Source organism: Molossus molossus, unplaced genomic scaffold, assembly GCF_014108415.1.
Source record: "Molossus molossus isolate mMolMol1 unplaced genomic scaffold, mMolMol1.p scaffold_m16_p_13, whole genome shotgun sequence".
Lineage (NCBI taxonomy): Eukaryota > Metazoa > Chordata > Mammalia > Chiroptera > Molossidae > Molossus > Molossus molossus.
The window spans coordinates 59,246,154-59,268,844 of record NW_023425348.1 but is presented as its reverse complement, the minus strand read 5'-3'; the positions used below and the strand labels follow the sequence as shown (position 1 = coordinate 59,268,844).

Here is a 22,691-nt window from a genome sequence, read left to right as displayed (position 1 = left end):
GAGGATGAGATACTGTGTTTACCTACCGCCATCTTGACCGGAAGTCCTGTAATTTTTGAGGTTATAATTTGGTGTTTCAAAAGTTGTGTTTGAATCTTAATTAAATCTTTACCAAATTTTAATTTATTTAAAAATAAACAGCCTTTTTTTCTAATTATACAAGAAATGAATGTCAATGCATGTAAAAATTGAGACAATAGGAGCCCTGGCCAGTTTGGCTCAGTGGTAGAGCATCAGCCTGAGGTCCAGGGAGGCCCGGGTTCGGTTCCTGCTAAGGACATGTACCTCGGTTGCAGTTTGTCCCTGGCCCTGGTTGGGTCATGCGGGCGGCAACAACCAGTAGATGTGTCCCTTTCACATCGATGTTTCTCTCTCCCCACTCTATCTGAACAAAAAATGGAAAAGTGTTCTCGAGTGAGGATAAAAAAAAAAAAATTGAGACAATAGAAAATGAATGGAATAAAAGGAAAGGTTTTACTTATAGTCTCAGCACTCATTACTGAACTTTTCCTGCATATTCTTTGTTCTTCTATTTATGTATATATGTATAGATATCAACACTTATAAATAACATTTTGCTGTATATTCTTTTTTGTGTTTATATGCATACAATTCATGTAATAATTTCTATTAATGGAAAAATATGTAATGCTTTGTTAGCTTCACCTCCTCAGTTACAATAGGCTGTGGATATCTTTCTTGTTTATACCACAATTATAATGACTGTAGTGTATTCTGTGTTGTGGTGATACCCTACCTATTCCAATGTCAATGAACTTTTGGTGATTTCCAGCAACTTGCTATTATGAACAATACTTCATTGAACATTTTTGTACATGCACTTTTTACCCATTTGTCCAGTCATTTTCTTAGGACAAAATAGTAGAATTTTTGTATTAAAGGACATATACTTTTAAAATTTGGAGTTATGGGAAAGAGCACTTTTTACTTTTTATTTATACTTTTTCATAGTTTTTATTTTTTTCCATAACTGATATAGGGAATGCAGAATTGTCAAATTGCCATTTAGAAAAATTGTGCTATATTAAAGTGAATGAAGTGCCTGATTTCTCATGCTCATGAATGTTTTAAATCTTTGCTAAGTCTTTGTTATCTTGTACTGAGTTATGAACTGTTGTATTCGTATTTTAAAAATCCTGATATTAAACACATTTTAAAGCTTATTTGCTTTTTCCATTTTCTAATTTGTAAATATTCCATTTATTTTTGTGACCTCTTTTTCTATTTTCTTTTCCTTAATGATTTGCTGGAGATCTTAAAATCCATCTAGAATGTATTTTAGTGTAAAGTGTGAGGTAGGGATTCAGTGTTTTGGTTTTTTTCCTCCAAGTATCTACCCATTCCCAACATCATTTCTTGAATACTTTGTTATTACTCTGTTGACTTGAACTGTCATATATCACATACTACATTTTTCTGTACACTGACATCTATTTCTAGATCTTCTGTTGGTCATTGATCTGCCTATTATTTCTGTGCTAATTACTGTTTTAATTTTTATACTTTTGTAATATTTATATTTCACACATTTAAACCTAAAAATTATTAAGATTATTTTAATCTTGGAAAGAAATAAAACTTATATATTTGATTTTTAGAATCACCTCAAATTTAAATGATCTACTTAATGCACAGAGTAACAGTTTTGACCTTACAATATTTCTCTTTAGGTTTTGTAAATTTCCATATTGTATATGTGAGCTACTTGGTAAATATTTTCATTTTGGGGGGAAGAAAGACTCCTCTGTCCAGAAAAATTATTCTGGGAAGCTACTCTGTGGTAAGAGATGCAAGAAGGAGGCTTTGAATTATAGGCTGATGTGTGGACTTGGCGTGGTGCCGGTACCAGAGATCTATGGTGGTTGAAGGGCAGGAGTAGGATCAGTGCACAGAAATGGTAGGATTTAGAATCTTTTAAAAGGAGTTCTTTTAGCATTAGAACCAATATGTTTTGAAAAGGCGAGGATCCGAGTTATTAAGGAATGCTAGTTAAATGAAAAATGGAAAGTACAGTATCTTTGAAACCAGGGATTGTGAATTCGAGTGCCAACCCTGCCATTTACTACTTTTGTGAGCATCTAATCCTATTAAGATTCAGGTTTTTTTGTTTTTTGTTTTCTTTTCCATTTATAAAATGAGGATAGTAATACCGTCACAGAATAATTATGAGAATTTAATGAGAAAGTAAGTATTAATTGAATAATGATAGGCCTAAAGAATTTGCTTAATAATATCTACTCTTCTTTTCTTGTAAAATTGTGAAGTCTGCAGAAACAGAGTTGATTTGGATAAAACTTAGGGCTTAGATTCGAGTATTGGAGAGCTCTGTGCCTTTCTTTCATCTCCTCACATTAAGAAAGGCGGTTTTTGTTGCAATGCTGGCATGAGAGCAGTAATGTAGGGCCATGATTGTCAACCTTTTTCATCTCAGCACATATAAACTAATTACTAAAATTCTGCAGCACACCAAAAAATATGTTATATTTTTTGTCAGTCTGACAAAAAATAGGTATAATTTTCATTGATTTACACACTAATAATAAGAATAATAATAATAACCCACCCTTTTTGCTCCAGAGTGACTTTTTAGGAAATCAGATGTCTATACTTCTAATCAGGATTTCTGGTAGCAAGAATTAACCAATCAAATGCAACCTTATGTGACATGACTAATAAGATGAAACTCTATTTTATGCCCTATATATTTATGGTTCAAGGCAGGATATTCATACCAGATGGCTATCATTGTGTTGTTGGCTGTTGTCATTTTTTTATTTGACAGTTTAGAAGAAAAGAGGTCAGTGCTCCTGACTAAATAGTTAGGTATTGTGTGTTTTAAAAATTCTTGTGGCACACCAGTTGAAAATAGCTGATGAAGGAAAATGAGAATTATGTAGTATGTAGCAGGGTAATTTTTCTATGTATATCTACACCCCCCCCCCCCACACACACACACCATCACCACCACCACCACCACTATCCCACATACACTGTTCCATCAGTCTTATTGTGGACCGGAAAAAGGTGAAATTACGAAAATTCCAGGACAAGAAGATGTAGGAATTAGTGGTTAATTGGAGCTGAGGGTAGGAAAGTGCTGGCACTGGAGAAATGTATTTAAAAATCCAGGAATTTTACCCCTTTCCATTTTACAAAGTGTCTTTTGTCAAATGAGTTAAGTGAGAGATCAAAGTAGCAAAACTGACATACTGCAAGAGAAGTGAATGCTAAGTATCCCATTTTACAGATGAAGTAACAGGAGACATTTATGTACCTCATAGAATGGACAGCACAGTAAGTGGAAACTATGACTTAAAATTAAAACTGTCACCGATTTGTCATGCGGTCCAAAGTGAGTTACGTGTCTGTTTCCTTCTCTGCAAACCTCGAAGCATCTCATCCTGCTTTCCCTGACATTTTCCCTTAGGAAGTGAGGCCATCTCTGAGAGATGCCAGGCCAGATCTTATCTGGACTTTACAGTGAGGTCTTTAAATTGTTATGGAGAATATACAATTCTCCATAGGATAGGCAGGATCTCTCTACCAATTCTCTTAATTTGTTTCTGTGGTTTTGAGAGTGAGCACAGGACCTTATTAGGCCTGGAAAGGACTAATCCACAGTGTATTACTGAGTTCTCCGTGGATATGCAGTGTGTAGTTGAGTATGTTGATGGGGTAGCATTGCCAAGGACACAGCTCTAGGGTCATGTACCCCTAAGACATTCTTCTTTAAAAAGAGGATTAGGGGGCAGGGAGGAGGATGTCAATGGGAGAAAAAAAAGGGACATCTGTATTACTTTTCAACAATAAAGAAAACTTTTTTTAAAAAAGTGGGTGATTACATTAGCTACCAGGTCATCTGTGTAAATTGTGACTTGGGTATATTTAAACAGAGTCTTCTCAGGGCAAAAGCATTAAAAAGGGAATTACAGTTATAGAAGGCACACTCTGTCTCGGAAGCATTTTTATATCTGTAATTCTTACTAAGATCTTGGGAGGTAAATGGTAGTATGCAAATTTTCTATGTATGTTCTTTATTTCAGAAAATGAAATGATATAGTTTTATAATCCTTTTTCTTCACCTAACATATTTCACACAAGACTGTACTTATTTGTCTCCTTTCTTAGGCTGTGAACTCCTTAAAGTTATCTGATACTCTGCTTTATTCATTTTTGTTTTTCACAGTGCCTGGCACAGAGCAAACATTCAGTAAATGATGAGTTACTATGATTTACTTTAGGAATTAGGACTCTTAGATAAGTAGCCTGTAGTCACCAAATTTTTATTTCTCTCTCTCTTTTTTTAGCATCTCCCCCCACCTTTGAATTTTTATCATAAATTGAGAAGTGCTTAAAACATACAAAGTGCTACACTCATGCTATGGAGCCAAGTTCAACCATGGTGACTCTGCATTCACATAAATTATTCTGGTCTGAATCCAGTTGATAATGCAGCTGTTATTTTTATAATCTCATCCTAAGTACATATTTGCACAACAGGCGCTGTCAACTCATCTGAGTTACTTGGTGTTATTTGCCTGATACTTTAAATTACAGAGCTCCATTACTGAAGTCATTATTTGTGGTTAAGAGGGAGTGGTACTGAGAGTGGTAAAAAGAGTTTCTTAAAATGAGTTTCAAAACGAACCCTCTTTAGATGTCTTTCAATTCATCTTGATTTAATTACGTAGAACCAGTACAAAAAACAGCCCTGCCACATTTATTTGTCAGTTGACCGTGCAGAAAAAAATAGACCGACTTAAAAAATGTATAGGTTTAAAAAATTATTACTTGTTCGCAAGCTTTTGTTAAATGATTGCTTTTTAAATGTTCTGCCACTTTATTTTGTGAGGAGAACTTAGGGAGAGAAAACTCAGCAGGGATGAAATCCTCTCCTCTTTCTGGGTATGATAATGCACTGCAAATGTTGAGACTATTCTAACTTAATATTTATCTTACAATGAATCCAGATTGTCAGTAGCTGGAGATCTGAGATTGTGCTTTATTGTTCTGTATCCCCAGAAATTCCACTTCATGTTATACTTCCTGTGGGCTCTCAGAAATGTTAATTGAATTGCTGCTGAATTGCTTGTATTGGTTTCATATTAAAAAACAAAAGCAACAACCAAAAACTCAACATTGTAAAATAACCAAGACTTATTATTTTTTTTAATCCTCACGCGAGGATATTCTTTCATTTATATTCAGACAGAACGGGAGGGAGGGGGAGAGAGGGAGAGAGACATGATGTGAGAGAGACACATTGATTTCCTCCGCCCAACCCCGACCAGGGCTGGAGACCGAACCGCAACTGAGGCACATACCCTTGACTGCAATCAAACCCATGACTCTTTGGTCAATGGGTCGATGCTCTAACCACTAAGCCAAGCTGATCAGGGCCCAAGACTTAATTTTAAAGTTAAATTCCAGCCCTGGCAGTGGTTAGAGCATTGGCCTGTGGACCAGAGAATCCCAGGTTCAGTTCCTGCTAAGGGCACATACCTCAGTTGCAGTTTGTCCTCAGCCCCGGTTGGGGCCGTGTAGGTGGCAACCAGTCGATGTGTCTCTCTGCATTGATGTTTCTCTCTCTCTCTCCCCCACCCCTCTCCCTCCTGTTCTATCTGAAGATAAATACAAAAAAAAAGCCCTCGAGTGAGGATAAAAACAACAACGACAAAACTTAAATTCCATGTCTAGTTTCTAATTCTTCCTTAACACTTAAGAAAATACTTTAATTTAAAAAAATAAGATCACGAGAATATTTTCAGTAAGATTAAACATTTTATAGAGTTATAAATTTTTCATATTTGCATAAAAGTTATTTTTGTGAGCCTACCTACGTTTAACATAGTTGCTCTTTGACCCAGGAGTTATTGAATTTTAGTGTGCATGGGAATCACCTAGGGCACTATGCTTTAAAATAGATTCTTAGGCCATACTTTCAGAATTGCTGAATCAATAGGTCTGGGTGGGACCCAACAGTCTTTTAAAAAAAATTATGTTAGTCCTGGCTGGTTTGACTCATTAGTTAGAGTGTCCGCCCATGGACTGAGGGGTCTTGGGTTCAATTCCCAGTCAAGGGCACATACTTGGGTTGCAGGTTCAATCTCCAGCCCTGGTTGGGGTTGTGTGGTAGGCAACCAATCAATGTGTCTCTCACATTGATGTTCTTTCTCTCTCTCTCTCTCCCTCCCTTCCACTCTATCTAACAATGGAAAAATATCCTTGGGTGAGGATTAACGAAAAAAATTATTTTAATAAGCACCTCAGGTAATTCTGATATGGAATCTGATGATTATGTTTCGATAATCACTATTTTTTCCAGTCCTACTTACACAAGATCTTCTCTGACTCTTGTTAGTAAGCTGATACCATATATGTCTGAAATCAGACAGACTGCAAGGAAAAAAGGAAATATTAAGAAACCTAATAATAAGTGTTATTTCAAAGAAGTATATCTTGCTAAGAAAAGCAGAGGACATGACGGAAGAGATAAAAGAGAACAAGTTTATTGAGTGAAAAGTTACCAAAAAATTCCAAATATCCTTTGACCCACTGCCAAATTTTTGTTTGACGCTGGTCAACAGGCCTTGCTGCTTTATGTTGTATAAAGTATAAAGTTAAGAAGTAGGTGGCATTTTTCTGTAGTCAAGACCTCAAAATATAAGAGTTTTGGGGAATTTAGTCACACGGTGATTTTGTAGGTAGGTTTTGAAAATCTGTGGTCTATATTTTGATTTAGTTCATTGCAATAAGCTACCTTTGTAAAGTGGAAGACGTGCTGTCTTCTAAATAATCTCATTTATTTTGCATGTAGACACTGTTTTTGTACTGACCATCCTTAGTCACTGATAGATCTTGAATTGTTATTTCAGGAGAGTAGTAAAGTGTTGGCAGTTGTGAAAATGTGACAAATACAGGCAATTCTCTCTTTGATTTACATTCTGCTACACATGTGGGCAGAGGTGAATTGGCAGACCTAAGAAATGCAACAGTAATTCTTCCTCTTCTGACCCAGAAATACCATGATCCCGACCATCTATAATGTGTTAAAGAAGGCTTAGGAAGTGTTACATTAAAATGTAAGGGCATACTTCCCAGTGGGTGTTGATAAAATATAAAATTGTAGGATCCTAGAGTGGTAGGGACTTCAGAGGGAACTGGTATAGCAGTTCTTGAATACCATCTACAGCTGGCAGCTTTAACAATCACCAATGGAGCCTTTTTCCTTCTTTTTATACTGCCTTTACCTTCTTCCACCTCTTCCCACCCCTTCTTCATACGGCAATCACCCTACTGTTGTCTGTGTCCATGAGTCTTTCTCTTTTCTCTTTGCTTAATCCCTTCATCTATACACATTTAAAAAAAAAAAAACATGTTTCTTAAAAAATTTTTGACTCTATTACAAATGTCCCCCATTCCCCACTCCCCTCCCCTTTGCCTCCTTCCATCCTACCTCTGCTGGAAACTTCACTATATTATTGCCTGTATCCATGGGTTATGCATATATGCATATCTATTCTTTGGTTGATCTCCCTCTTCCTGTTCTTACCACTCTCCTCCGTTTGGACAGTTTCTTCATGTATCCATGCCTATGGTTCTATTTTGTTGTCAGTTTATTTTGTTCTTTAGATTTCACATATAAGTGAGATCATGTGATATTTGTTTTTCTCTGACTGGCTTATTTTGCTTAGCATAATCTCCAGGTCCAGCCATACTGTTGTAAAAGGTAGGAGTTCCTTCTTTTTTGCAGCCAAGTAGTAGTTCATTGTGTAAACATACTTTATCCCCTCATCTGCTGATGGGCACTTAGGCTGTTTCCAGATCTTGACTATTGTAAACAATGCTGCTATGAACATTAGGGTGAATATATTCTTTCTGATTGGTGTTTTGGGATTCTTAGGATATATACCCAGAAGTAGGATCCACCGGGTCAAAATGCAATTTTATTTTTAATTTTTTTGAAGAAACTACATACTGTTTTCCATAGTGGCCACACCAGTCTGCATTCCTGCCAACAGTGCACTGTGACCTGTGGAAACTCCTGGCCCACTTAAGGAGATATGGTTTAGTAGGTTTGGGGTAGGGCCCAGAGACTCAAATTTTATAAAAGCTTCCTAGGTGATTACATAATCAGCTAAGTTTTGGTAGAATTTTCAACATAATGTAAGAATTCTTTCTACAACATCCCTGCAATGAGTCACTAGTCTTAACTTTGACAACTCCAGCAAAAGATTTCTACTTTGTGAGGCAAGTATTTCCATTGCTTTTAAAGATTTGTCTGGATTGAGCTAAAATCCATCATTTTGTAATTCCCACCCGCTAGTATTGTTCTTTCTTTTGGAAAGAAGAAAAACTAAACTTTCAATCAGTATTTACCATATTACACTCACTATTCTAGATATTACCTCTTCTTTGTTGGTTTGAAAATATTAAACTAGATAGTTTCCTTAGCTGCAAAGTGGATTATCCAGAGTACATAAGCAATTATCAAAATGTGGATGGTGGACACATGGGGACCCCTGAGACCCTTTCAAGGGGTCTGAAAAGTCAAAACTATTTTCATCATAATACGAAGATGCTACTTGCCTTTTTTGTAGTGTTGACATTTACACTAAGGATGCAAAGCAATTTTGGGCAAAATTGGCTGGTGCCTTATGCAAATTAGGGCAGTGGCACCAGATTATATTAATAGTCATTGAATTTTTTAAAATCATCACCACTCAAAGGGAAAAAAAGCCAGTTTCACATAATAATTTTGTAGATGAAACAGTAAAATAATTGGTTTTATTAATTCTTGACCCATAAGTACATCTTTTAATACTCTGTGATATAATGGGAAGTGTGCATAGAGCATTTATGCTACATACCCAAGTCCAGTGGTTATCTTGAGGAAAATCACTTGTGTGATTGAGTTGCAAACTGAATTAATTGCCCCCCCTTTTTCATAGAACCTCATTTTTACTTGAAAGAATGACTAGCAGACACACAGTGGTTATTCAGACTTGGATGCTTCAAGAGAAAATTAGTTGTTTGGAAAACTTGTATCTAGCACCATGAGGTTTATGGCTTCCCAATACTTAAAAGATTTTCTGATAAGATTGGTGGTGATATTAACAAATTTGATTTTTAAAAATATTGAATAATGAAATATGTCAACATTTTAAAGATCTGCACAACACAGTGAACCATTTCCCAAATGAACCAATTCATATTACAAAATCATGCATGGATAAGAGATGCATTTAAAGACCAGTGGGTTTTAAAGTAACAGAATACAAAAAGTTCATTGGTATTCAGGTTTCAGATTACATATTGCAATTAACCTTTGAAAAACTATTACTTGTCAAAATTTGATATAGTATCAAAGAAGAATAGCTACAATTATGTGGAAAGGCTATTAAAACACTCTGCCTCTTCATATCTGTGTGAAGATGGATATTTTTCACATACTTTCCACCAAATCAACATATCACACAGATTGAATGCAGTAACACCTACGTGAATTCAGCTGTCTTTTATTAAACCAGGCATTTAAGAGATTTGCAAAAATGCAAGACAATTCCCGTCTTCAAATTCTTTTGTTTTGGAAAATATGCTTATATTTTATTTTATTTTTTATTAATTTATTTTTGTTACAGATGTTTCTCCTTTTTTTCCCATTGACACCCTCCTCCCCATCTCCCCCACCCCGTGCCCAGCTTTGTTGTCTGTGTCCATACATGTTTATATATTCTGTGGTTTATCTCTTCCCTCCCCCCGACCTCCTCTTGTGAGGGTTGTACTCTACTTCCACATCTCTGGGTCTACCTTGTTCCTCAGATTGTTATGTTCATTATATTCCACAAGTAATTGAGATCATGTGATATTTGTTTTCTCTGTTTGGCTTGTTTTGCTTAGGATAATACTCTCCAGGTCCCTCAATGTCGTCTCAAAGGATAAGAGTTCTTTCTTTTTTACAGCTGCATAGTACTCCATTGTGTATATGTACCACCACTTTTTTATCCAGATCTTAGTTATTGTAAATAGTGCTGCTATGAACATGGGGATACATATATTCTTTCTGATTGGTGTTTCAGGATTCATAGGGTATATTCCTAGAAGTGGGGTCACTGGGTCAAATGGCAATTCATTTTCAATTTTTTGAGGTAACACCATATTGTTTTCCATAGTGGCTGTACCAATCTGCATTCCCTATGCTTATATTTTAAAAGTATGTTACCAGGCAAATGATTATTATGTAATCATATATTTTCTTTTAAGTGAATTAATAACACAAATTTTTGCTTAGCCTTAGTTTCTAATATAATAAATATTGATAAACATAAGCATAACTCTTTGGGACTCTAAATTTTTAGAAATCCTGAGACCAAAGAGTTTGATAATCTCTAACTGTCTTTAGAACTTGCAACCATTCTAATGGTTCCTATAAGATTTCTTAGCTAATCTCTTTTGCATACTTGTCAATGTCCCTTCTAAATGGTGTTCCTCAATGCTGAAATCGTATTGAAGATGTAGGTTGAATAGCATAGAATAAATAAATAGGCTACTATGAGCAGACTTTAATAATAATTATCTTTGGAGATCTTTAAGAATAGGAGAAATTCCACTTTCTTTGAGAAAATAGGTGTTTGTGCTAGGAAAGCAAAGTGTTGGACTAGGTAGCATAAGTATCTTCCTTGATATCTCAGAAATACTCTTATTTTTGCCCTGGAAGATATATGTATCAATAACTAAACCCTAATTTTTTCATTCACTATTGTGATGTTCTTAATTATTAGCAATTGCATTTTTTAAAAACTTGGGCATTAGCTTGGTATCAGTCCCTTTCATATTTCATTTTTTATAATTAATACAAATTCTACATAAATAAATCCAACTACCCATTTGGTGCTTGAACCTTCTTGTTAAAGTAAATAAATAAATTTAAAAAAAGGGTGGGGATAAAAAGAGAAATGGGTGTGGCTTAGAGATAGCTTTAAGCAGGATTTAAAATTTTAGCTTGAAAGTTTTAAAAGTCTAATTATACAGCGAGGTGGCAGTATTTTTATTTGCTGTTTACCTTTGATCTAGTACTATTTTGGGGAGAGTGGGACATGCTTTTGTGAAAATGTTTATGGTTTCCTCATTTGATGTCAAGATACTTGTTTGAAATTGCCTTGTAATTCAGAGGATTTTCTCTTTGTAACTAATATTAATATTTGGCCTTTGCTGCCAGATTAGTAGCAAGTTAGCCAGGTTTGGGGTGACCACTTTTGAATGTATAAGTAATATAAGGAATTTTAGAAATAGCTTTATTGTTTTGAGATAAATTAGACATGTTAAGTATTTTAAAAATCTCAATAACACTAATTCAAAGATAAGAAAGTAAAAATTAGTCTATATTTCATACAATGTTAATATTTTTGTTAAATTGTATTTTATTTTGTGAAATGGGTGTGTGTGTATACACATTTGATTTTCTATAAATTGGTTCTTATTATACATGTTGATTTTTTTAAAAAGATTTTTAAATTGATATTTAGAGAGAGGAAGAAAAGGGGGAGAGAGAAAGAGAGAGAGAGAGAGAGAGAGAGAGAGAGAGAGAGAGAGAGAAACATTGATGTGAGAAGGAGCATCCAAGATTGGCTCCCTTCTGCACATCCCCTACCAGGGATCAAGTCCACAACCAGGGCCCTGACTGGTAATTGAACCACCAACCCTCTGGTGCATGGGACAATGCCTAACAAACTGAGCCACACTGGCTACGGCACATGTTGCTTTTATTATTTTTTTAATTCTCTCCTGAGGACGTTTTTCTGTTTATCATCAGATAGAGTGGGAGGGAGGGAAAGAGAGAGAGAAAACATCTATGTGAGAGACACATTGACTGGTTGCCTCCCGCATGACCCAATGAGGGTGGGGGACGAACCACAGCCGAGGTACGTGCCCTTGACTGGAATCAAACCTGGGACTCATTGGTCCACGGGCCAATGCTCTAACCGCTGAGCAAAATTGGCCAGGGCCATGTTTCTTTCTTATTCAACACTATATTGTGGCCATAATTTTATGTCAATAAATATTTTTGAAAGTAGCATAGCCAACTTAAAAGAGATTGACATAAAAATTTTAACACTTATTGTCAAATTATCATTCAGAAAAGTGGTGCCCAATTTATAATCTCATCAGTGGTACATGAAAGTGTTTATTTTTCTATACCTTCACCAATAGTAGCTTTTGACTAGTTTACAAAATATTTTGTCACTATTGTGAAAATATTTTATTTACATTTCTTTGATTATTAGGGAAATTATATTTATTTTATATTATTGGACATTTGTATTTGTTCCTTTGTACATTTCCTCTTTATATTCTTTGTGCATTTTTATATTGAAGTGTTTGTAGCAATGCGCTTTTTATTTAGTAAACTAAGGATGTGCAAAAGTTTGATGAACAATTAATCAGAAGCATGTTGCCACCATGGTAAGATGTAGTAGTCTGTGACCCAGGTTAGATTATTGATGGAAAAATCCTTCAGAGGAAAGGCCATGGTTATTCATGTATTTGTTTTTTATTTTTAAATTGAGTTATAACTGACATATAACATTGTATTAGTTTTAGGTGTACAAAATGCTTTTATTTTTAAAAAATATCTGTTTAGACTCTTCAGTGCAATCTCAAACTACTTGTTGAATGAATGAATGAATGAATGAATGAATGAGCAGAGGAATGAACCATCTGTGGTGACCGGGTGTTCTTTTTACTAACTAGGATTCATTTTACTAACCAGATTGTGATTTTGTAGAACAAACGGTGATTTGCTTTGGCATTTTCATCTGTCATCATACTTTTGTGCTGCCCTCAGGACCAAAGTGGACACTTCTACTTAGAAGTGTCTTCTTTAGCCTAAACTTTTTTAGTTCTCTAAGGAGTAGCTTACCTCACCTGGGTTCATTCTTGTGAGTCCATTCTTAACTCTTTGGCCATCATAATATGTTGCTTGCTTATTCCTAAATTCTCTTTAGGAAGAAGTATGTATTAAATTCTTTTTCTCTTTGTTTTAATAATGAACTCTGTGATTTTAGAAGCGTATACTTTTTAAATTGTTAGCTATGAAATTCACCAATTGTGTGTATCAGTTGATAATGAGATTGAGTTGCTTTTAACATAAATAGGAGGCTGCATTTATATGACAAATGAAATTTATTGACTTCATATTAGTGCATATCAAAATGTTATTCATCCCGAATGTCTGAAATTTGATTTGTTCCAAATTTAAAATATTTTCAGAGTTAGAGATCTTAACTCTTTTTGGTTAATCCTCACCCAAGGATATTTTTCCATTGATTTTTAGATAGAGTGGAAGGGAGGGAGGGAGGGAGGGAGGGAGAGAGAGAGAGAGAGAGAGAGAGAGAGAGAGAGAGAGAGAGAAACATTGATATGAGAAAGACACATCAATTGGTTGCATCCTGCACGACCCCAAGTGGGGCTGGGGATCAAACCTGCAACCCAGGTACGTGCCCTTGACCAGGAATCGAACCCAAGTCCCTTAGGTGTGCTGGTCGATGCTCTAACCACTTAGCAAACTGGCCAGGTCAGAGATCTTAACTCTTAAAGAGTTCAATGACTGAAAAAAAAAAGAGCTATACATTAGCCACAATATTTTCTGGATGCATTTTATTTTATCCCCCAACCTTTAAATGTAAATGAAGGAATGAGGTGGATTGTGTATGTTGCATAATTCTAATTTGTTCTTTAAAAATATATTTGCTAGAAGGACAAGGCGTGATTATTTAAAAAATATACAAGTGCTTAAAAACCCTTTAGGATTCTTCCAGAGTTTAGGCTTTGGCTATACATCATTGTGCTATGGATTTATTTTGCTCTCCTGGTTCCTAAGACATCAGAAAGCTAAGAGGAGGAGAAGGGCGTAATACTAAAAATAAGTGGGAGAGCTACCTTCCCCCGGCCAAACTCTCCTGTATTTCTTGCATCTGTGGAAGCAGGCATTACAGAGTTGCTGGAAATTGGACCAGAGAAGGCCCATGCACCATTCCCCACAAAGAGGTGTTCTGGTGAAGAAACCTAATGGGTATATTAGCCTTTGATACTTAAAATTGTCCAAATGCTCAGGACAGATTCATTTCCTATCAATCCTGACTCGAAAATACAATAAATTATCTGGGTCACTTAGGCAAAAGCATATTTATTATAGGAGCTAGGGAAGGGCTGAGTTAGATATTTATTTTGTATCTCAACTTAATTCAGGTGCTGATACCTAATTTATTATGGCCATTTGTGCTATAAGTGCAACATTGGGAGAAGTGATTCCCACAAGTGAAGTTGATCAAAATTATTATTATTTTTTGAGAATGAATTTTATTTAAATCTAGTTAGCTAACTAGGTTAACTAACCTAGATGTTTACTGGCCATATTTTTTTTTTTTTAAAAAAGATTGAATCAAACCAATCCCTAGAGTCTAGGAAAGTTTCTGACCTAAATTAGGAACCTAAGCTCCATTATTATTTTCAGTTGAACACTACTTATAGCCATCCTCACATTTGGGGAAGAATACGGCCTTTGCAACAAAGTTTCTTTGTTTTCATGAAACTAAAAATGTGCTGTATTTAGACCAAACAATAAAAATAAACTACTAAACTACCTTCTAATGCATGGGGGTTCTGGAGAGAGGAAACCATAGATATTTAGAGGCATAAAGTGACTCATTGTGCTAGTTAAACTTTTTACAAGGCTAGCTCTGTGTGTTTGAGTTGCATCTATTACCTCTTCGGCCAGAACTAAATTGTGTGCTAGCAAAAGAATTTTGGATTGAATTGTGGCTCATACAGAATGCATTGTGTGTAACCTATGAGTCTAAATGGGTTCCATACTTTGGGTAGAACAAAAACTGCACCCTTTCATGTTTATTCTACCTACAAGGTATTCTTGTTGAACACGTCCAAGATATTTTCTGTGAAGCTAATTCATTTTAACTTGCAGACACAAACATGTTTTTCAAATGTAACTTGTAAGACTGTATTTCTTTTTAAAAATCTTTTTCTTTTGTATTTACTTACACTTTTAAACACCAAGTTTATTACTGACATTAAAATAAAAGCTATAATGGATGAAGATATTGTATTCTTAGCAGTAGAACAATGAAATCATGGTTTTTTTGTTTTGTTTTGTTATTATCATCTTAGAAAATGTTGTTAGAGTAAATGGGAACAACCGCCAGAGTTAAAAGTAGTATGATTTATAGTAAAATGTATATTTTTAAATAAAGCATATAAAGGCAATTTTCTTAACCTTTTAATTTCATTTTCTGTCTAAATTTTCAGATCACTTTCATGAATTCAAAGGCAATTTACCAGTGATTTCTGGGTGCTGGGGCTGATTTTTTTTTTGCGTATTTGTAAGTATTGGTTTAATTTTTATTCTTCTTATTGTGTAATGAAAATTATAGTTTTGAAACAAGTTCTTAATCCCTTGTGTGTGTGAATTTTTCTTAGTTTTTTTGTAAGTGTTTTTTGTAAGTGCTATTCATTTGTGTGTGTGTGTGTTTTCTTAAAAGAAGTATAGAAAAAAACTATTAAGGCCCATTACAATAAGCTGAAAGAATAAATATCTTACTTTTTGAAGATGGGACTCAATTGCAGAGATGATTTACCTTAAAGGGGCTTGTCTATATACACATGAATAATTTAACCTGGTAAATTCTTAGTCTTCTGGTTGTCTGGACTTGAGGCGTGCTGCGTGCCTATGCCCACAGAAAAGAGGTGAGAGGACAGAATTCAAGGAGCTGTAAGTACAGGAGGAGATTATGTACCAAGGAACCAAAGACTCATTTAGTGAGTGTATAATGTGTATAACATCAGAGGTATGCCTGCTTTCTTCACCATCTCCCCAAACAGTATTATATTTTAAATGGTATTTTGGGGAACAAATATACTTTTTCTTAGGAAAGAAGGTAAATTTCAAGGGGAAAAAAAAAAGAATGAATCTTAATGATCAATTAAAGTACTTTAAATTGATATATACTTACTAATGTAGAAGTACTTTAGAGTATGTGGCAGGTATTAAAATGTCTGTTAAAAACAGACTGTATTTAAGTAGAGTCTGAAATATTTATATGTGTACTATGTTGTAAACCAATGGCAACTCGGGGGCTGTTTTATATTTGATAACAACAAAGACAGAAACTTTTCGTTTGTTAGTGTTCTCTTATAAAGAATTTTTAGAGAATATACTTCTAGGAAAGTATTTTTAAAAGAGTAATATTATAAATTAGAGTTTAAGTTATTCAGTATTTAAGCAGAGAACAGCAAACATTTATTTATTTAATCCTCACCGGAGAATATTTTTCCATTGAATTTTAGACAGAGTGGAAGGGCGGGAAGGGGAGAGAGAGTGTTGCCTCCTACATGACCCTGACCAGAGCCAGGGATCAAACCTGCAACTGAGGTACATGTCCTTGACCAGGAATCAAACCCATGACCCTCTGTCCATGGGCTGATTGCTCTAACCGCTGAGCCAAACTGGCCAAGGTGCAAACATTTATTTAAAACTGGCTTTACCTTTCTTTATTAGTAGCATTGATTGGATCTGGCATTTAGAATGAACTTTAATAAATAGACTTTGATGTTTAATATAGTTTAATACATTTTATATATTTTTAATGTTTTAAGAATAAGATGTTATTTTTATGAAACTATCAATTCACATTTTATTTTGAAGACTTAGTTCTTATGTAAAACACAAAATATTAAACTGCATGGTTCATTTGGATTAAATATAAGCTTTTAATTTGTGCAAGGTATCATAGTGAGGATTAGGAGCCAAAGAAGATGAGGAAGAAAATGTAAAGTATTTTCAAAGGACTCTCGAGAAAAAGGATGATTCCAAGGAGCTGAGCTGATCCTACTAGAAATCTGAATGAAGGGAAATAATTTTAAGCTGCTCTAATCTTATCTTAGTTGCTTTATCTTTTCTTTTACCTTCTTTCTCTCTTCTCTCATATCATTCAGTCATTCCCTTTAGTAAGTTTTTAAGATGATTAAATTTTTAAAATGACAAATTAAAGATAATTACTGGCATTTCAACCAAGCTAGCCTTTATTGAAATATAACTTATATTTGTCGTCACCTAAAAGCTCTGTTTCCTGAATTCTTTACCCCCCCACCTCATCATACATAGACTAACTTTGAATGGAGGTGATCCAAATAGCTGAGATTTTTCTTGGGATCTAACAAAGACATGCTTAAAATAGAAGAAGGGGTGCTGTGGGTATAATTTTCATATGGTTATTTCTGGAGTTCAACTTCAGATTTTGTCTTGATCATTTAGGCAAAAGTAATGCTCATCATACAGGCCAAAGTAATTGTTTCCCAGTCTTGAGAATTTCTATATGCTAGTTTAGGGCATGGGCTTTGTTGTTCCTTTGGTCAGTGGTCACAAGCTTTGTTAGGGTCGTTTTCTGACTGTGAAACCTTCTTATTAAAGAAATGTAGCAGGATACTATGACTAAGATGAGTCAGATAAAATTAACATGGCATCCAGAATGCTTGAATTCCCATTTCTTTCAATTATTGTGGAAACTATCTACCACTTACACTGAATGATGAGGCAGCTAAAACAAAAATATTTATCTAGTTTGGCTTAAGAACAAGCAAATGGGATCAGTGACAATGGCTTCTTCTAGGAACTTCAATTTCCATGTCCTGGAACTGCTTATTTGCTACATGATCTAAGGTAGAAAGTTATACCTCACGGCCATGGGAAGGTTTCTTAGTAAGGTGTGCAGAAGCCAGTCTGTGAGATAAGGAAGGTGGGATATTGTTTTGCACATCCATAATGAATGGACCACACCAAGGGTGTGTGAGAACCGATTGGAATCTTACCTACTCACATCTACTACCCAGGTCAGAGGAGGAAAACACAGTGAAGGGAAATGGTTATCTTTTCAGAAGCTGAGAGCGTCTTACTATAGGTTTTTTTTTCTCTTTAAAAGCAAAAACTACCCTTTTATTTCCCCAAAGTAGGTACTGTGTAATAAGACCTTGTTTTTCATATTAATATCCCACATTTAGTTTTTTTTTTTATCTCTAATTAAATGAAATTCTGAACATTCAATTTACCAGGGCAATAAATGATTGGTTAAAAACAAAACAAAACAAAACAAAACAAAACAGAAATACATCATTAGATAAACTGCTTTATCAGGTTACTCAAACCTTTTTAGTAATTTGAAAATGAATTTCCTTCTATAAAATCCTATCTCTGTTCACGGTCTCTAATAGCAACTTTTCTCCTAAAAAATGTACAAACGGTATTTTATTGTCTGGTACAAAAAGTGACTATTGCTTAGCCCATGCTTGAGACAATAATAATAACAATGTCTTAATTTGGTATAACACTTGTTTTTGCAGACATTAAATTAGCTTAAATTTGTAAAAACTCTATGAGGTGAGTAGGAATTATTCTCATTTTTGCGGAGTAGCGGGACTTAACCTTTTAATACTCTTTCCATAGTATCCATGCTCTGTCTTTTCTCAGAGTATTTTAGTTTTTTCTTTTGTTGATTTTGATCACTATCTCAGTCTCCACTTGATGGATACACAAATATTTTTGAAAAGTTAAGGTAGACTAAGTCAAGGAGAGCCTTCTACCACTTCATTTTCTTATGTTCCTGGATCATTTGCTAGTCTCTGACATTTGCCTCTCTCCCTATTCCCAAACTGCTGCAGGTCCATGCTTCAGCTGACATTTTTGAATTGCATACATTTTTAGGAAACAAGCAAAAACCCAAAAAACAAAGAACGACAAATCACAAATTCATCTTTTGTGGTATTTTTAAATGGAAAGAAATCTATTTCAAACTAAGCATGGCCCAGTCCAAAGCGCCTTCAGTAAAAACATCTGAGGTTTTAAGGACAAGTAGGTCTAAGTGCATTATCTTTAAAAAATATTATTCCAGGCTAATCTTGACATAGAGCAGGTAAATAAAAAAGATGAGCTGTGAAAATCCACAAATAGGGTTTGAATGCCATTTTCCATGACAACGGGAGCTGCCCCATGAAAGCATTAATGCTGGGAATGTAAGGAATTTAAAATTGTGCCTTCTTAGTTTTACAGTTGTGTGCTCATGTTAATTAGAGATATACTGACATTTGAAGTATCTACATTAATACACACAGCTACTATACATTTGTGAACTGTGGCTAGAAATCTACTTTAATTGAAAGCAGTTTGTTAATCTGAATGTGTGTATCCATTACATTTTAAGCTTTTTAAAGTTTTATATACTAGTGCCCTTAGACACTTGTTCTTTCTGCTTGCTTCATTTTCTATTTCTAATTTATACCTGAAAGGGTAGCTTGGCCTATTTTGAATCTCTTAGTTGTGTTTTGGAGCAATAGGAACAGAATTGTGAGAAAAAAATATTTTTTAATAGCATCCTTTATTTGCTGTAGTTTGAATCTTTCTTCCCTCTCTGACTTTCTAAATTGTTGGTTTTTCTTGCAAACCTTTAAAATGGCTTGCCAAGGAAATAAGGTAGGATTTAGGTTTATGGAATTTGCTTCACCGGCTATATTTAAGCACTAAAAAGCTCCTCTTCACAGCCAGGCTATGGTTTTAGCTAGAAAAGCCTGTATTAAAGACCTTGATGGGATGAACAGTGAAGAGGCCTTCTGGTATTTCCAGTATAACTGAATTTCATTCTTTTCTCTTGATGTCAAGCCATGTCTCTTAATTTTTGATTTGCAAATATATTCACAATAGCTTGATGATTTCTTGAGGTCATCTTTAAGCCTAGAGGTTTTGCTTTGTCTGTCTTATACTTAAAGGAAGACTTGACATCTCTTTTTTGCAACTTGTATTTCTTAAGAATCTGCCCATCAGGATTTTTAACCTAATTTTTTTTTCTGCTAGCTGTCTAATGAAACTCCCACACTCACTTTTTGGACCAATCCCCAAATATTATACAAGACCAGTTAGAATGAAGCTTCCTTTTTGTTGCACCAGAACCAGCTGCTCCACAAAGTTTGTAATGCTCTGTACTTGTTTCATTAAACATTTCACTGGCTCCATTAAACCACTGAAACCTGGGACCATTAAAACTTACTCAGTACTATTATTACTATTAAGGCTTATTTTTACCCTTTATTACTTTTTTTACTGTACTAAAGTCCTCTGTTTTTATTCTTTCATGTTGCTTACTACATATTGTGCCAATGCAGCAAATTTTGGTAATTTTAAGTTAATTGCTCAATTATCAGTGATAGTCATGAAGCACTTGAAACATGCCCAGCGGAAAACTGAAAAAATTCAAAATAAGTTGGTGTGTCACAATCTTAAATGCGAAACGTGCCAATATCTATAGGCATAAAAATACACCGCCTGAGCTAGGCATTTCAGGGAAGGCAAAAACCTACTCTTAAAATCAGGGCTTTTGTCTGGTACTGAAGTGTGTCATCTTTGCTAATTTCAAACAAGATGTCTAAATTTGATCTTGGTTTACTTTTCAACTCTAAAAATTTGGTTATGGTTATAAGGGAAAAGGGAAGTAAAACTGTATTGATTCTATTTGAATGTTTTACCTGAACCTCACAATCATAATATTCACTGTAAAGTGGAATTTGGTGTGAGTTGGATCCATGTTGGGTGCCAATCAAGGAGGCTGACTTATTAAAGAAGCAGAATGACCTCCTTATAATGTTTCTTTACTCATGAGGCAATCCTCTGATCAGAGGACAGTGTTACAGTAAAGGTAGTATGTTGATAATTTATTTATATAGAAAAAACCCATGAGAACAATGATACTTGGGGACTTATTTTGAATCCTACACAGTAATATTCTCAGATGCCTTTAAGATAACTTACACATTATGGCAAAATAATTACTGTAACTCTTTTGGCAACTAGGCGAATTATTAAATTTTGCATTAGTATTCAGTTTAGAGATTTCTCTAAACTAATATAGTGCCAACAGCTCTTTTTTAGATGCTATTATGGTTCTTTTACATTTTTATAGTATTGTAGTAAAGCTGAATTTACTGGCTACATTTTGAAGGTGGAGTAGAGCAATACAAGAGTCAACATTAAAGTGATTCAGTGCCCTTTGGAGAAAAATTCTTCTTAACTTGAAATTGGAAACAATGTGGGGCTTGGGGACAGTTTGCTAAGAGCGGCTAATAAATTTGAATATCCCCCCCTAAAAGCTGCTCTCTCAACCTGTTTTAACCAAGAAGATAGGCTTAATCATTTTCCAGTATTCTTACATAACTTTCATTAATATTTAAGGGCATCAAATGTATACAGAGAAGGGGAAAGAAAGCCATAACCTGAGCTGGGTGGTGGTCTCAAATATAAGGAAATGAGGGAGTGCCAATAAATGCATTAATTATCCACAGCTAGCTATTATTTTATAATGTAATGATCTATAAGATGTGAAATAGTCTGAGCATAATTCAATAAAAAGCAAAGTCATTGATTTACTCAAGCATTTAAATAGAAATATTTTAGTAACTATTCTGTTTATAAAGATTGTTTAAGTACTCAACAAATTCTAGTTCATTTTGTTGTATGCTTGTCTCTACACATGACTCTCAGCATATAGTTTTATTTTAAGTAAATAAACATATATATTTCAAAGAAAAACATATATACTTCAAGTTATCTTATAGTATGGGTATAAATGTTCACATTTCATCAAATTGTTGCCAGCTCCAAACATCAAAAGGTGTTAAATATTGCCAGTAAAGATAAACACATTTTGTATGTCTCTCCCTCCTTCTTTCTCCCTTCCTCCCTACTTCTCTCTTTCCCTCCCCCTCTCCCCTTCCCTCTGCCCTCTCCGTCTCCCTCTCCCCACCCATCTCTCTGTCACTCTGATTCAAACACAGTCGTTTGACTTCAGAACATATCTCTTCCCACTTTAGAACACCAGCAGGGCTTCACTTCATTTAGAATATTCTTGATTATAAACTTACCTGATAAAATTTCCATAGGTTCAGTTGTGTCAGAGCACCTCAAATCTGTTTACATCTTATGTCTTACTCTGAGACTAAATGCTGTGAAAAATAGGCCTGTCCTGTCTTTTTCTCACCGTGTTGGAATATTGTAACCATTTTATGCCAACAGTTCTCTCCAAAAATATAGATTTCATATCCTGGGCTTTGGGGTTTCTGTTCTTCCTATAGAAAAAGAACGCACTTCTCTCCTTCCTTCTCTGAGATTGTCTTGTCATTTAGGCCCTTGTGCTGCTGAGTTGACTTTCAGTATGGGCAGAGTGATTGTTGCATGCCCTGCTGGGATTTTTCCTGGAGGAGATGTGTGTCACACATATTTAGAGAGAGCCGGTGGGAGGAGCTGGGCTCAAGCCAGGGAGCACTTACCCTGGCAGGTGCCTGGCACTGGGGCTTGGTTTGCTCTTTAAGCAGTGAGTTACTTCCCCTTATCTCATTGTTTGCTGCTTGAATTTTTACTTGTTATTAATAAATATTATCGTCAAGATACTTTTTTTTTGTTTTTGCATAACACCAGTGACCATTTTAATTTTCCTTTATTCCTGGGACCATCTTTCAAAAGAACCTTATTGTGTCTTTCTATTCTATTTCCCAGGAAAGGCAGCAATGCAAGCATGTTGAGAGTAAATGCAAAGCTCACCTAATCTCATAGTGCAGAAAGG

The 22,691-nt window shown here is 35.0% G+C and overlaps 1 protein-coding gene across 1 annotated transcript in view; it reads left to right on the top strand.

Annotated features, from left to right (window-relative positions):
- The first annotated feature begins 15,342 nt into the window (after nucleotides 1-15,342).
- SOX6 (SRY-box transcription factor 6) overlaps nucleotides 15,343-22,691 on the top strand; it is a 509,394-nt gene continuing 502,045 nt past the window's right edge. The window contains exon 1 of the mRNA XM_036260192.1: nucleotides 15,343-15,416. The gene's annotated coding sequence lies outside the window, so the exon portion shown is untranslated. The remainder of the gene's footprint in view (nucleotides 15,417-22,691) is intronic.